Source organism: Planococcus citri, chromosome 3, assembly GCF_950023065.1.
Source record: "Planococcus citri chromosome 3, ihPlaCitr1.1, whole genome shotgun sequence".
In the NCBI taxonomy this organism is placed as follows: domain Eukaryota; kingdom Metazoa; phylum Arthropoda; class Insecta; order Hemiptera; family Pseudococcidae; genus Planococcus; species Planococcus citri.
In genome coordinates this window covers 18,956,613-18,970,937 of record NC_088679.1, presented here as the reverse complement: position 1 = coordinate 18,970,937, position 14,325 = coordinate 18,956,613, and the positions used below count along the sequence as shown (strand labels likewise).

The window sequence follows — 14,325 nt, the reverse complement described above, 5'->3', positions numbered from 1 at the left end:
CTGTCTGACCTTAAAGGTCAATAACCTACTGGCATAGCTCCCCAAGGCCAAACCTACACCTGTCTGGTCACTTGAGGTCATTGACCCGTCTGTCTAGTTTTTCAAGTTCGGCAGTCTCCCTGTTCGGCCTCTGAAGGTCATTACCCAGTGAACGTTCACTTTAAAGGTCACTGACCTACCATTACAACACTCTAAGTCGTTTATCAGGCCGCGTGAGGTCACTGACCCGTCAGTATGTTTTCCAAGATCATCTGTCTGTCTGCTTGCCTGTCTGTCTGTCCTCCAAAGGTCATCGACTTGTCTGAATGACTTCTCAAGGTCGTACACCTGTCTGGTTTATCAAGGTCATTGACATGTCTGTCTGACCGTTAAAGGTCAATGACCTACTGGTTTAGCTTCTCAAGGCAGTATGTTCACATGGTTGGCCACTTGAGGTTACTGACCCATCAGTCTGGTATTTCAAGGTCGTCCATATACTTACATGGTTGGTTTATCATGGGTCGTTGACTTGTCCGTCTGGCTTTCAAAGGTCACTGACCTACTTATACAGCTTCTCAAGGTCGTCTGTATACCACTATATGAATTATCAAGGTCATCGACCCGACTGTTTGACCTCCAAAGGTCGCTGACCTGTAAGTCCTGTGTACCTCTGTCTGGCCTCTTGAGATATCATTGACCTGTCTGCCTGGCTTCCTAAGGTCGTCTGTCTATCCTATTAAGGTCATACAGACCTTCTTCACAGCTGGTAGAATTTGCAAGACCTATACACCCTGTTTTTGATGTCTTTTCTATGAATACTGATTTTACAAAATTATCAAGGTTTCTCAAAAAAGGGGAAGGTTTATAAAATGATTTTTTTGACACCAGCTTAATATTTTACCAATTTGCTTTTTTTCAATACAGAAAAAAAATCCCCCCTCCCCTCAAAAAATATCGAAAAATTTATAATGACCAGTTTCTATTTTCTACGTACCTACTTTCAAGGGGACTAATTTAAAAATCAACGAACTCTCGCCCTTGTTCTCCTAAACCAAAATAGAGCACTGGTAATTTCAGTATTTTTTCTCTTTTTATTTAATTTTTCTTTGAAATTATTTCTATATTTTCAAAATTTGAACAACCCAAGGCACAGATCCGACCTAAGACCGAGATCTAACATCTCTTCTCCACTCATGCAACGCCTATTCCATCTCTATCGTCATAAAAAAACACCAAAATCTCCTCGTAATAAAATCGTTTAAAAGAATAAAGAGACACTGGAACATCGAACGCCTATAAGCATTCCGCTCCGGAGACTTGACCATATAATACTACATAGACATACGTAACTGAAAAAATAATACTCAGCATTAAGCGATAAGCGATTACCCACGTATCCGACCGAATTTTACGATTATTATCTCGAAATAGCGTGCATCGAATTGCCTTTCCTAGTCGCTCTCGCTACCCGGCCCTAGAGTCGCGGACACGGACGTGGTACGCACCAAAAGCCAGTTAATGACGCTAAACTATCCAACGCCTACAAAATTCTCTTCATCGCGCCAGTTTAAAAAAAACCGAAAACGTATACGAAGCTCGACGCTTAATATAATATACTTAATATAATAAAAGAAACTAATCTTAATTTATCGACCAATCGTACACCTAAGGATATGTTTTTCTTCCCATCCGCGCGATGCCCTACCTCCGTCCTCTTCCAGTTCCGAATACGACGAGTAGGTAACTCGACAAACATAAAAACATCTCCATTATGGACATTATAATTTTTCGCCCCGTTAAGAAAATATTCATAATAGGTGTAAGGTTGAAAATGTGTCCGAAAAAAAGCAACCAACGATGCAGAAACCGGTTGAAAAAAAAGCCAGATAAAAAATAGGTATCTACGCCATACGAGTGAGGTATCGTACATGGGCACTGGGTATATTTGGTTGCGGTGCGATGGGTGCGAAATTTCACACACAGTTTTCAACCGCCTCCCTCTGCTCGCTTAGGTAACCATATAAATTATCTAGATTTTAATGATATTCAAATTAGTTGAAAAAACACGAGAGAAAAATGAATAGGTGAGTATACCTAAGGATCCATTAAACGCTATCGTCGTACCTATCGCCTTATTGCGAGAAAATGGTTAGACTATGTCTACTGTGAGTATTTTTAGCCCATTTTATTTTACATACTTTTTTTTTGAAGGGAAAACGCCTTCGCAGTATGATGGGCCAAGTTGCAAAATAAATGAACAGAGTTTCGATTCATAGATCAAGATACTCGACTCAGATTGGGGGGGGGGGGGAGGGTTCACATAAGAATTCCGAGCTATCATTTGATTTTTTGATGCCTAACAAAGAGATGGATGCTCTTTGAAGGAGTCTGTACAGGAGATAGGGACTTGGTTTACCCAGAAACTAAATTAAAATGTGATGATAATGCTACCTATTGAAAACATTACAGGGCTCGACTTCGAACTCAATTTTAAAAATCAACTTCAAAAGTAACCAAAAACGTTACACGACGTAAGCAAAACATTTTGATGTAGAAATTTGTTTTTAAAAAAACCACAACATTTCAAAAAAAAAATCCTTTCAAATTTTTGTCAAAAAAGTGAGACTATTTCGCAACTTTTTGACAAGTATGGCGATTTTTGACATAAAAAGAGAATTTGAGGCAATTTTGGGCGAAAAAGCAAGATTTTTAAAATTTTTGTCTTTGCAACAATTTTCAGTACTTTTTAGTAAAAAAGTGAGATTTTTTTGTCATTTTGCATTTTTAGGTGGGAAAGTGAGATTACACTGGTAAAAAGTGTAACTCGTCAATATTTGAAAAAAAAACAAAACTTTTTGACAAACACTGGCAATAATGTGATCAGTATCTACATTTTTTAAATTTCTGACGTAAAAATGAGAACTTTCGGTTATTTTAGGTGTGAAAACAAGATGTTGACAACTTTAATACAAGGCAAAGCTTTCTTGGAAATTTTTGACCAAAAAAACGAGACTTTTGAGCAATTTTGGAGAAAAAGTTTACCTTTTTTGGAATTTTTGTAAAATTGCAACAACATTTAGTAGGTAATTTTTAGCAAAAAAGTGAGATTTTTTGGCAATTTTTGCATTTTTATAGGTGAAAAAGCGAGATTAAAGCAAGACTCGTCAATTTTCGAAAAAAGGCAAGTCTTTTGGCCAAAAACTGACAAGAATGTAATGATTACTTTTTTGCAATTTCTCACATAAAAATGAGAATTTTTGGTAATTTTATGTGTGAAAGCAAGATTTTGATAACTTTAATAAAAAGCAGAACTTTTTTGGAAATTTTGTCAAAAAAAGTAAAAAATTTTCAGTGATTTTTTAAAGCAATTTATGGCATTTTCAAACAAAAAAACCGAATTTGTCCATTTTTGAAAAATTGAAAACTAAAAATAGGGGTAAAATAAGGGGTGTTCCTCCTTAAAAAGAGTGGGGATGACCTAGGAAGCTAAAATCTGAAAATGTTGATCGCAATGGGGGTACTGACCAATGGTATGATTTTAGACACTTTTCATCTATTCGAGACCATATAATGTACCTCCAAAAATTGACCCTTCCCACTCCAGAGGTCAACTCTAGCTCTCAAAAGGATCCCCCCATTTTTCAAGTTTGACTTTATTTGATCAATTAGAAGAGGTTCCAACTTCCAAGTTCCAAGTCATGAAAATACGTAAAATTATTAAAATCACATCACTATAAAGGGTCGTTGTGGCAACCCTCTTGAGGCTAGGGAGTTGGTCGATAGCTCATTTGGTAGGTATTTGAGAGACGATGAAATGATAAGAAAGCTCATTCTACTCAAGATTTGATCTTTAGAAGTTTTGACAAAAAACTGATTTTAGGGGGCTTTGATCCACTTGGAAGGGGGTGGCTCCATAGGTAGTTTATGTTGTTCACCACATCGTCTTACTCTATTCACCAAAAAAAAACCTTTGGTCACAATTTTGTTTGGATCAAATTGTATGTACTTTGACTGGGCTGTTTGGAAATCAACTGCAAAATAATGATAATTTTTTGCAATAAGTATCTACTCACTCGTAATCGTTGCCACTAAATCAGCATCCGAACACAGGTGGAATTTATACACATCGTAGAAAAATGAACTCTGAAAACAAGAAGCAGAAAAACAATGCAACGTTTAAAAAATTGTTACCACGATAAAGAAAATATTCATTTTATAATCAACTAAGTACATAAATAGTTACTCTTCACAACTTTCAGCCTGATACCAATTCTCAGCCATTCTCACTCCCACAGATTTATTGGTAAGCCCTGAAAATACTATTCTACACACCTACACATTATCAAGCCTCCTCTATTGTAACAAAATTGTCATTTATGATTTTATAATTCGAATTAAACGAGTTACTCGTATCTCCCTCTAAGGTTAATCTCTGTTTTTTTTTCAAAGTACCTGCATAGGTACATATAAAAACGGAGGAATCATTTTTTTTTTACAGCTTCCTTTCCTAAACTCTTACGACTTACGACAAAATGTTCCTAACTATCTTCTAATGATTCTCTTTGAACGTAACGTCCATACCAAAACACCTATATGAATTAAACGAGTCGCTCGTCAGAAGCGTAGCTCAGAGTTAAACACATCGTCGTCGTCGGCAATATGATACAGCATCAAAAGCAAAGGCCGATGACCAGAAGCTCGTTTGCTTCTTAATGTTAGGCAGACTCGAATTCATATAGGTAAGCGTTTGAAATATAAAATTAGGTACCTGCTCGCCATGGAATCTTAATCTTCAACATCTTTCTCGATTTAGAAAATTACTCAATAATGGAGAAGGATTCGAGAATATATGGATGAATGAATCGTTAAGGAACAAAAAACAGGATATCAGGGCAAGACACTTATTTTAGTATTACAAAATGAATGATCAGGGGTGAAATGGTGATCTGTGTAGGTATTTCTGGGTACTTCATTACTTGTACAGATATCAATGATAGTATTTTAAGGGTGTCAAACAACCCACCAGGTCTATTCAATTATTCATTTCCTGATTCACACAGCGATACCACAAGGTAAAACAAATGAAGTATCCAAAATTTCGATAACATATGGCTATCGTAATTAGATCAAATATGTGACACGTAAATATGAGAACGGGAATTCAGACGTACATACGTGGATATTCAATAATACATAAGAATGTATAAGATTCGTAGTTAGTTGAACTTCGAAAAACTCCGATACCATCTCAACTGGCTCCTTCGCCCTTTTCGCCTTCTACAAATACAAGAGGTAATCGAATTATCACGAGTTTATGACCATTTAATGACCTCAAGTGAAGCTCGAATCGAATACTTGCTCATATACAAAATAAACACAATACCAGTACATTGTCTACAATAATTCTACAACCGGTCAAAATTCTCAAGTCGCGCGGGAGAAAATTCACACGTATAAGAAAACGGAAGCTGTTTCCGTCTATTCATTAAATGTATTGCATAAAAAGGAAAGAAGACTGACCTCTTACACTTTTTTTTTTCTGTACAACATTTGAAATTACGCCACACATCCAAGCTACAAATTAAATTTACCATCGGACTATTGTCAGTATTATTTGAACTCGCGATAACAGTTTCGAGTAATTATTCGGGCAAATACCTAACCCAAAGATGACTTCTAACAAATGGGGAATTTTTTGAACTGACAGTATTCCTCGATTAAAACGAAATCAAGCTAGATCAAAACAGCATGTCCTAAAATCTCCTTAAATCAAAATCCCACGTACTAAGCTTCATTTTTGGATTTTTGGAAAATTTTTGAAAATTTGGAAAATTTAAAACAACGGTTTCTTTAATGGGGATACCTAGGTATTTCGAATTTTTCATGACATACATCTATAGTATACAGCTACAAGCAAAAAAAGTTCAGCAGGCTCTCATTTGGCCCCAATTATACCTAGGAAGCTCTTTTTTTTCAATAGAAAGCTCTCGACGAGTACTTGATGCGAAAAATATAGTGAAGCCCAAATTTTGATTTTTAAGGCCCCAAATTTAAGAAAAAGGGGGCTAAATTCAACATAAAAAAAATTTTGGAAATATGTTTTCTTCCAAATTGCATTATAAAACTAATTCCAAAATTTGAACCGATTTGGTCCCATACAGGGGGAGAAATGGCCCAAAAACCAATTTTTGGGCCCCCTCCTCTAAATTTATGAAAACTGAACCGATTTTGCTCATTTTTTTTTCAAAATCTTCCTTACAATGTGTAGATATGTTATAAAACATTTTGAAATCAAAATATTTTAGTTTAAGCATGAAAAATTAAAAATCAAAATCGAATTATTTTGAACAATTTCAACTTTGAGCTTTCATTTCTCAGCCGAATATTTCCAATTTGCTAGGCATTTTATTTATCATCAAAATAGTAAACAAAAAATCCAGCCCCCTAGTAATTTATACTTACATATTTTTTTTTCTCAACTAAACTAAGAAAAGTGTGAATTTCATTTAATTTCCTCCTCCTCCGCCCCCACAAAAAAATCCAAAAATTATTCATTTTTGGACATTTATTTAGATCCTCCAGCAGCTTTTAATTTTCTTCAGGAATATCATAATTGCTCGAAATATTTTTTCTTGATTGAATGGAAAAATAATGAAAAACTCCACCAAAAAATCAGTTTGTTCAAACCATAAAACCCTTATCAGCATCACATCTGCCATTTTTGTCAAGTTTCGAATTTTTTGACCAACGTTTGATTCCACCCCACCCTAGCTTTACGAGTCGAGTTCAGTTTTAAAAATTCAAGAACTTATTTGTGTTTATTTTTTTCGGCATAGGTGGTCTATTGATGCACACATTGTAAAGGGAAAAAACTAATATTTTGAGTACTTACTCTTGCATTCGGCAAAAATGAACTTTGAACTTTTCTAATGGCCGAAAAGAGATCATATGCAAGTACATACTAAAGACGTTAAGAGAGCAACTAAATTGAAACAAAAAAATCAACAATTCAAAATACTTGACAATTTTTTTTAATTTTGAAAACTGTGAGCTGGAGGTTGTGGGGAGGGGGCGGAGAGTCAAAAGTTGAACAAAAAATGTGAAATTTTTCCTGCATCTTATTGGATTATTTGATCATGATTTTTTATCAAGCTCAATCAAAATTCGAAAAAACTTGAGAAAATACCCACCCTTAAATTTAATCGAGGCACTTGTAAATTCCCCCCCCCCCTCAAAAATGAAAAAAAATCTAAATAGCTGTTTTTAAACATTTTAGAGCTTTCAGAGAAATTTGAAATTCCCAAAAAAATTCAAATCTTGCTTTAGGTCTTTAAAGTTTAGAACTTGAAGTTCTCGAAAAATTATATAAATATTCATAGTCATCCAAAGGTTCCTTTTTTGTTGAAAAAATTTTTTAATAATCATGAAACAGTAGAAAAATTGTTTGCATAAACAGTTTTTTGGAATTTTTGAAAATTCGTCAAAACCCAAAAATAAGCTGAGGTGCTTGGTGCTTAAAATTTTGGTGGTGGGGGGTTCGAGACATGCTCTATCAATCTAACTTGGTTTGGTTCAAACCGAAAGACGTAAGTTCAAGAAATTCTCTAGAGAGAAGTTGAAAGTTGGGAAGAAAAAAGAATTTTCGACTCCTTTACGAATTTTTTTCAGCAAGTTTCGTTTTCATAGCTTCAAGCTAAAATTTTTCACTACTTTGCTAAAATTGAAAAAATTTTTTTGAGCTGATGAAACAAAGTCCAAACTCGAGTTTTTGGAACAGAATTTCATTTTTTCATATTTTTCATAAATTTTTTTAAAATAAAAGGATTTTTTTGGTGAGAAAATTCAAAAAACAATGAAATTTTGGATTTTTTGATGTTTAGTGAATTTTTTGAACCAAAAATACAGGTAGATACTTTATTTTTGATCATCTGAATCAATTGGAAACGTTTTCAAACTATTTTACGTAGGCTCTATTAAAATTCGAAAAAAAAGTTGAGAAACTACTCTCTCCCCCCTGAATTTAATTTCGGTATTTGTGAATTCCAGAAAAAATGAAAATAAGTCCAAACAAACGGTTTTAAACATTTTGGAGTTTTCAGAGAAATTTGAAAGGAAACTCCCTCAAAAAATTCAAATCTTTTACAATTGTTTTCACAAAATGGTGTAAACATTCGTAGTCATCCGAAGTTCACTTTTTGTTTTAAAAAAATGTTCATGATCATGTAACAGTTGAAAAATTGTTCGTATAAACACTTAAACAGCTTTTAGGAATTTTTGAAAATTCATCAAAAATCAAAAAAATGATCTTTGGTGCTCGGTGCTTAAAATTTTGGTGGTGGAGGTTTCGGGACGTACTGGACAACTTTTTTGGCACATTTTGAAAATTTGGAATTTCCAGAACATGGTTGAAGGCTCCAGAGCGGCTTGAAACCACCTCCAATTGACTCAGCGTGTCGAAATTACGGTGTAAAGTAAATTTCAAGCTTTTCACTTGAATGAGTAAAATTCTGGGAAACCTTCGAGTGTATTGAATAAATCATTACTTACTTCATTACTTTTCCACTACTTTTTTCAACCAAATTTTCAGAAAGGTCTCCACTCGACCCCCCCCCCCTCCATCCACACACAAAAAAAATCAACAAAGTCAAATTTTTCAGAGGAAAATATTCAAAGAAATTGAAATGAAAAAAAATTGTATAGGTATTTATCTATTTACAAGAGATTTTTTAAAATTTCAATCAAAATTATGTTAAAAAAAAAAACAAAAAAACAATTTTTTCACCACCGTTTTGACTAAATTTACTACTTTTTCACTACTTTCACTACCATGTTATGATACCCTGAATTTCCAAAAACCTGCTGGAGGCTCCAGAACTCATCGAAATGGTTTGAAATTACTTCCAATCAATTTGAAAAATTGAAAGTAGGATGCACACAAAATTTCAACTTTCGACGTCATTTTGGAAAAATTTTAATTTTTTCAGATTTTTATGGTATTTGTTTTTTTGTTATTTTTTTCAATTCAACAAAAATCGCGGTCCGGTTCAATTTTTTTTGCCATTTAGGAGACCTCTCCCCCCCCTTATCAGTAATTCATAATCTTTTTCTTGAATTTGATCTTCATTTTTCTCATAATATTCTTTTCCTTTATGCTTTTTAAAGTGAATATTTTCATTTGACAATTTTTTTAGGCAGAATTCAATCTTGAAATTTTACTATTCGTATTTTCGAGCAATACTGAAGCCATTGGAGTGAAATTTCAACACAACATTGTTGAAAATTGTTTTCATTGACTTTCAACACCATTTGCTTCAAGGTTCACGAATTTTACCGAAGTTTTCTTGCTTTTCAGGGTAATTATTTTTTATTGAGAATTTTTCTACACAATATCTATAGTCTTTTAAATGGAAACATCGACTTTTCCGAATTTTGATACGGGATAAGGATGTCATCAACATTAACGGGTTTCGCTCTCGTCAAGGTCAAAACATGATCACAGAGTTGGCCAATCGAGGACAACTTTTTCGATCATTGAATCGATATACAATGACGCCAGAGAATTTTCCACTCATTCGTATCTTCTAGGGCTTATACGAATATATCCATGTTATTAACCTACTACGAGTACACGAGCTCGTCATCGGTGGCAATATTATTTGTCGTATACTCGAGTATATTATGCAAATTGAGACGAAACGCGCTACCCTGAAACATACATTAGCCGGTTCGATGTGCGAATAGTTTAGCCAGTTGGTGAGAATTTCCTAATTTACATGGACGCTGAGCGGTCGGTCGGTCGGTCGGTCGGTACTCGCACGCCAAGCCGGAATATTAACTATTAGAAGCTTAGGAAGCACGAGATGGAACGCACGCCCGAGAAGGAAAGATCGCGTCAAGACGAAGAAGAAAGAAAAAAAAAGGTCTACATTCTCTCAAACCCACGCATTTAATAGTACCTAAGCTTAATAAAATACCAACACCTCAACTCGTACATGTGGGTATCGGGTGTGAGTGGAGGACGCGTTATATGGCAGTATCGTCAGCATCATCATGATCAAAATCCAGTATACCAGAGTCGAAGTCGTCGTCGACGGACGAGAGTAAAAAATAAAAAAAATAAGGCGCTGCTGGCCGATAAAATTCGGAGTAGTTTGAACGTTTAACGCGTCGCGTCGTCGCATCGGCTGCTGCGACCACGTCAAACTGCCCAGCCTCAGGTCCAGCAATCGTCCAGCAGTCCAGCGCTGGTCGCGGGTGAAAGAGAAAGAGGAGGACAGAAAGTACACTGAAAAACACGTTAGAGTGTCCGGATGGATGGACGGTGACGATGGTGGTGGTGGTGGTGGTGGTGGTGGTGGTGAAGTCGCTGCAAGAAACTTACTACTTGTACTTGGAAGAGTGACCAAAGGTCGAGGAATGTGAGAGGAGACATTAGCACGGCGTACCACGAATAAAAGATGAACGGCTTCAAGGAATGAGCCGTATTGGTCGCGCGCGAGATATCAGATAGACGTGATGCCGGACCGTGAGAATGTTACTGGGAGTCGAGTTCCCAGGCTGTTAAACCAGCACTGGTCACGCGCGCGCGCGCCCACCATTCTCCCGCCGTCCGAAGCGTCTCCGTATTGGGCACGTCCGCCGCGTCCATGGACCCGGCGGCGGCGGCGCAGCGCGCGGAGACCAACAGCGCAACGAGTAATACAATCATCGTGTATTTGCGTCTTTGTCGCACGCGTTTTCGGGCTCACGCTCTCTCTCTTTTTCTTTATTTCTGTCTTTGCCTCTGCCAGTATGTATTACCAGTGCCACAGCCATAGCTATACGTATCGCTGCAGTACGAGTATGTGTAGCCGGTATCTCTGTCTTCGTGGTAACGCGTTAGTGGTCGCGCCAAGCCGCCTGCGTTTATCAATGTACGTCTTGTACCTGCCATTCCTGCACATTCTGCTGCTATGTAGTCAGAGAGGACGACGACGACGATGATGATAATGAAGAAGACGAACAAGACTCATCGAGCTGTATAGAGTAGGTAAAGGTATCTGTGCTGGCATTCATCTCAGTCAGCGACCCTGCGCACCCCGCTAATGCTCCGAGTGCTTGCACCTAACCCTTTTTACTTTTATGACGACGCAACTTCACAGCCATAGAATCGGATACACTGCAGTAAATACTTGCAAGTCTACCGGTGTAAAAACACAAGTCATTATAAGGACGACCGAAACGAAGATCCGAGGACGTTTCGCTATTTAATATCCGTTTAATTATGTACAATTGTCACCCCAAAGAGATAGTGTCCTACAGAATGAGAATACATTTATACCAGCTCATCAAGAGAACCACAGAACAGATTTAATTTCACTTCGTTTACGAGCGAATAAGCAGCTCTAATCCGAATTCTAGCTACCTTTCTATGTAAAGATGTAAGTTTGGTGAGCTGTCGATTGCAGAAATGAGTTTGCCACCTCAAAAAACTCGCCATTGATGGAGACGAATTTGCAAAAACGAATGGAAAATTGATCCCTGTGGAGGTTTCTTGTGGAGGTAAGTTCATCGCGACAAACACCAGAAGCGAATCTTCCATTTTCATCAGGAAAATAAGTCGGAATTCAGAGTAAATGGTCCAGGAGCTGCAGATCCGCGTATAAATGACATGAAAAACAAAATTCAAAGGTGTCAGCGAAGAAAAAAGTTGTCATATTTGGAATCAGTGAACCAAAATTAGTCCAAAATGGTTATCGTTCCAAGTCAGCGGTGAAATTCGCGCTACCATTCTATGTGAATCATTCGGGCACGAAATATTTGATTTTTAGTGAATCATTCACCAATGAATTGAATCATTTTTGGTGAATCATTCGAGAACGAATTGAATCATGTATCAATTTTTAGTAAATCATTCACGAATGAATTGAATCATCTTTGGTGAATCATTCGCGAACGAATTGAATCATGTTTGGTGAATCATTCGCGAAAGAATTGATTCATTTTTGGTAAATCATTCGCGAACGAATTGAATCATTCTTATTTTTTGGTTAATCATTTGCAAACGTATTGAATCATTTTTGGTTATTCGTTCGCGAACGAATTGAAACATTTTTGGTGAATCATTCGCAAACGAATTGAATCATTTTTGGGGAATCATTCGCAAACGAATTCAATCATTTCTATTTTTTGGTTAATCATTCGCAAACGTATTGAATCATTTTTGGTTAATCAATCGTGAACGAATTGAATCATTTTTGGTGAATCAATCCCGAACGAATTGAATCATTTTTGGTTAATCATTCGCGAACGAATTGAATCATTTTTGGTTAATCAATCGCGAACGAATTGAATCATTTTTGGTTAATCATTCGCGAACGAATTGAATCATTTTTATTTTTTGGTGAATCATTCGCAAACGTATTGAATCATTTTTGGGGAATCATTCGCAAACGAATTCAATCATTTCTATTTTTTGGTTAATCATTCGCAAACGTATTGAATCATTTTTGGTTAATCAATCGCGAACGAATTGAATCATTTTTGGTGAATCAATCGCGAACGAATTGAGTCATTCGTCAACGAATTGAATCATTTTTATTTTTTGGTGAATCATTCGCAAACGTATTGAATCATTTTTGAGTATAATCATTCGCGAACGAATTGTATCATTTATGGTGAATCATTTGTACCGGGAGGGGATGCGCCCGCAGCTTCCACCTAAAGGGAAGTTGTGCTCCGGAGGAAGTGGTATCACTGCCAATGGAAAGTTCCATGGAAAGTTCCATAAGGCAGAGACATCTATTGGACCTGGTCCAAGGACCACTTCCGACATTGTAACATGGGCAGAGCCAACAGTTTTAATATAGCCGTGCTCGCGTATAGTTATTATTAATCTTGTGCTAGGGAACTTGTTTTAGGCCTATGTGCCACGTACGTTTTATAGCCTCATTGTTTTAGCAATTAATTGTACTTTACTGGTAAATACAATTTATTGCAAGTGCGCACCTCCGGTGATTTATTTATTTATTTCGAGTCGCATCGCGATACAATTTCTTTCTGATCTCGTTAGTCAGAGCTAGAATATAGGTCTCCTGTATTCACCTATGTGGTTTTGGTCAAAGACTTTACTATCTCGAAGTAGAAGTCACCCCCGGACTCCACACATTCGCGAACGAATTGATTCGTATGAGTGACTCGTTCGCGAACGAATTGATTCGTTCAAGTGACTCGTTCGCGAACGAATCGATTCATTGACCTAATTTTTGGTGAGTCATTCACGAACGAATTAATCATTTTTATTTTTTGGTTAATCATTCGCAAACGTATTGTATCATTTTTGGTTAATCATTCGCGAACGAATTGAATCATTTTTATTTTTTGGTTAATCAGTCGCAAACGAATTGAATCATTTTTGAGCAATCATTCACGAACGAATTGTATCATTTTTGGTGAATCATTCGCGAACGAGTCACTTATACGAATCAATTCGTTCGCGAATATTCATCGACCTAATTTTTGGTGAATAATTCACGAACGAATTGAATCATTTTTATTTTTTGGTTAATCATTCGCAAACGTATTGAATCATTTTTGGGTGATCATTCGCGAACGAATTGAATCATTTTTGGTTAATCAATCACGAACGAATTGAATCATTTTTGGGGAATCATTCGCAAACGAATTGAATCACTTTTATTTTTTGGTTAAAGTAATCATTCGCAAACGTATTGAATCATTTTTGAGTAATCATTCGCGAACGAATTGTATCATTTTTGGTGAATCATTCGCGAACGAATTGATTCGTATAAGTGACTCGTTCGCGAACGAATCGATTCATTGACTTAATTTTTGGTGAATCATTCTAACTTTCTTAGTATTGGTAGAAAATTTTCAAAAACGACTTTTTTCTAAAGACCGTACCACCCCTATATGATAAGCTCCTTCCAAAAATTTGCAAGAATGAAAAATGTTCTTTTAATGCTCTCTACAAATTTTGCTCTAATATTATTTTTTCGCATTGTAATGAGAAGGAAAATGAAAAAGAGAGAGAGAGAAACAGAATGAAGAGTGATATTCCAAAACTCGCTTTGTCCATTTTTATCAAAGTTGGGTTTTCAGTGGTACCTGGTAGATGAAGTATTAACTCACATTCCTACATCATCAACCTACCAAACTGAGGTGTTAAACTCACCTAAATAGCCAATTCACTAAAAATTAAAAAAAAAATAACGTTCCAAAACGCGTTTTGTCCATTTTTATTGAAATTTTTTTCAGCAGTATTTAGTGGATGAAATGTATACCTACACTCCTACATCATAAATCCACCCAAATAAAGTGCTAAACTCGCCTAAAAAGCCAATTTAC

At 36.2% G+C, this 14,325-nt stretch overlaps 1 long non-coding RNA gene across 1 annotated transcript in view; it reads right to left on the bottom strand.

Annotated features, from left to right (window-relative positions):
* Window positions 1-14,325, bottom strand: part of LOC135838331 (uncharacterized) — a 120,200-nt gene that overhangs the window by 92,823 nt on the left and 13,052 nt on the right. Inside the window, exon 2 of the long non-coding RNA XR_010557387.1 lies at window positions 4,053-4,122. This is a non-coding gene — a long non-coding RNA (uncharacterized LOC135838331). The remainder of the gene's footprint in view (window positions 1-4,052; window positions 4,123-14,325) is intronic.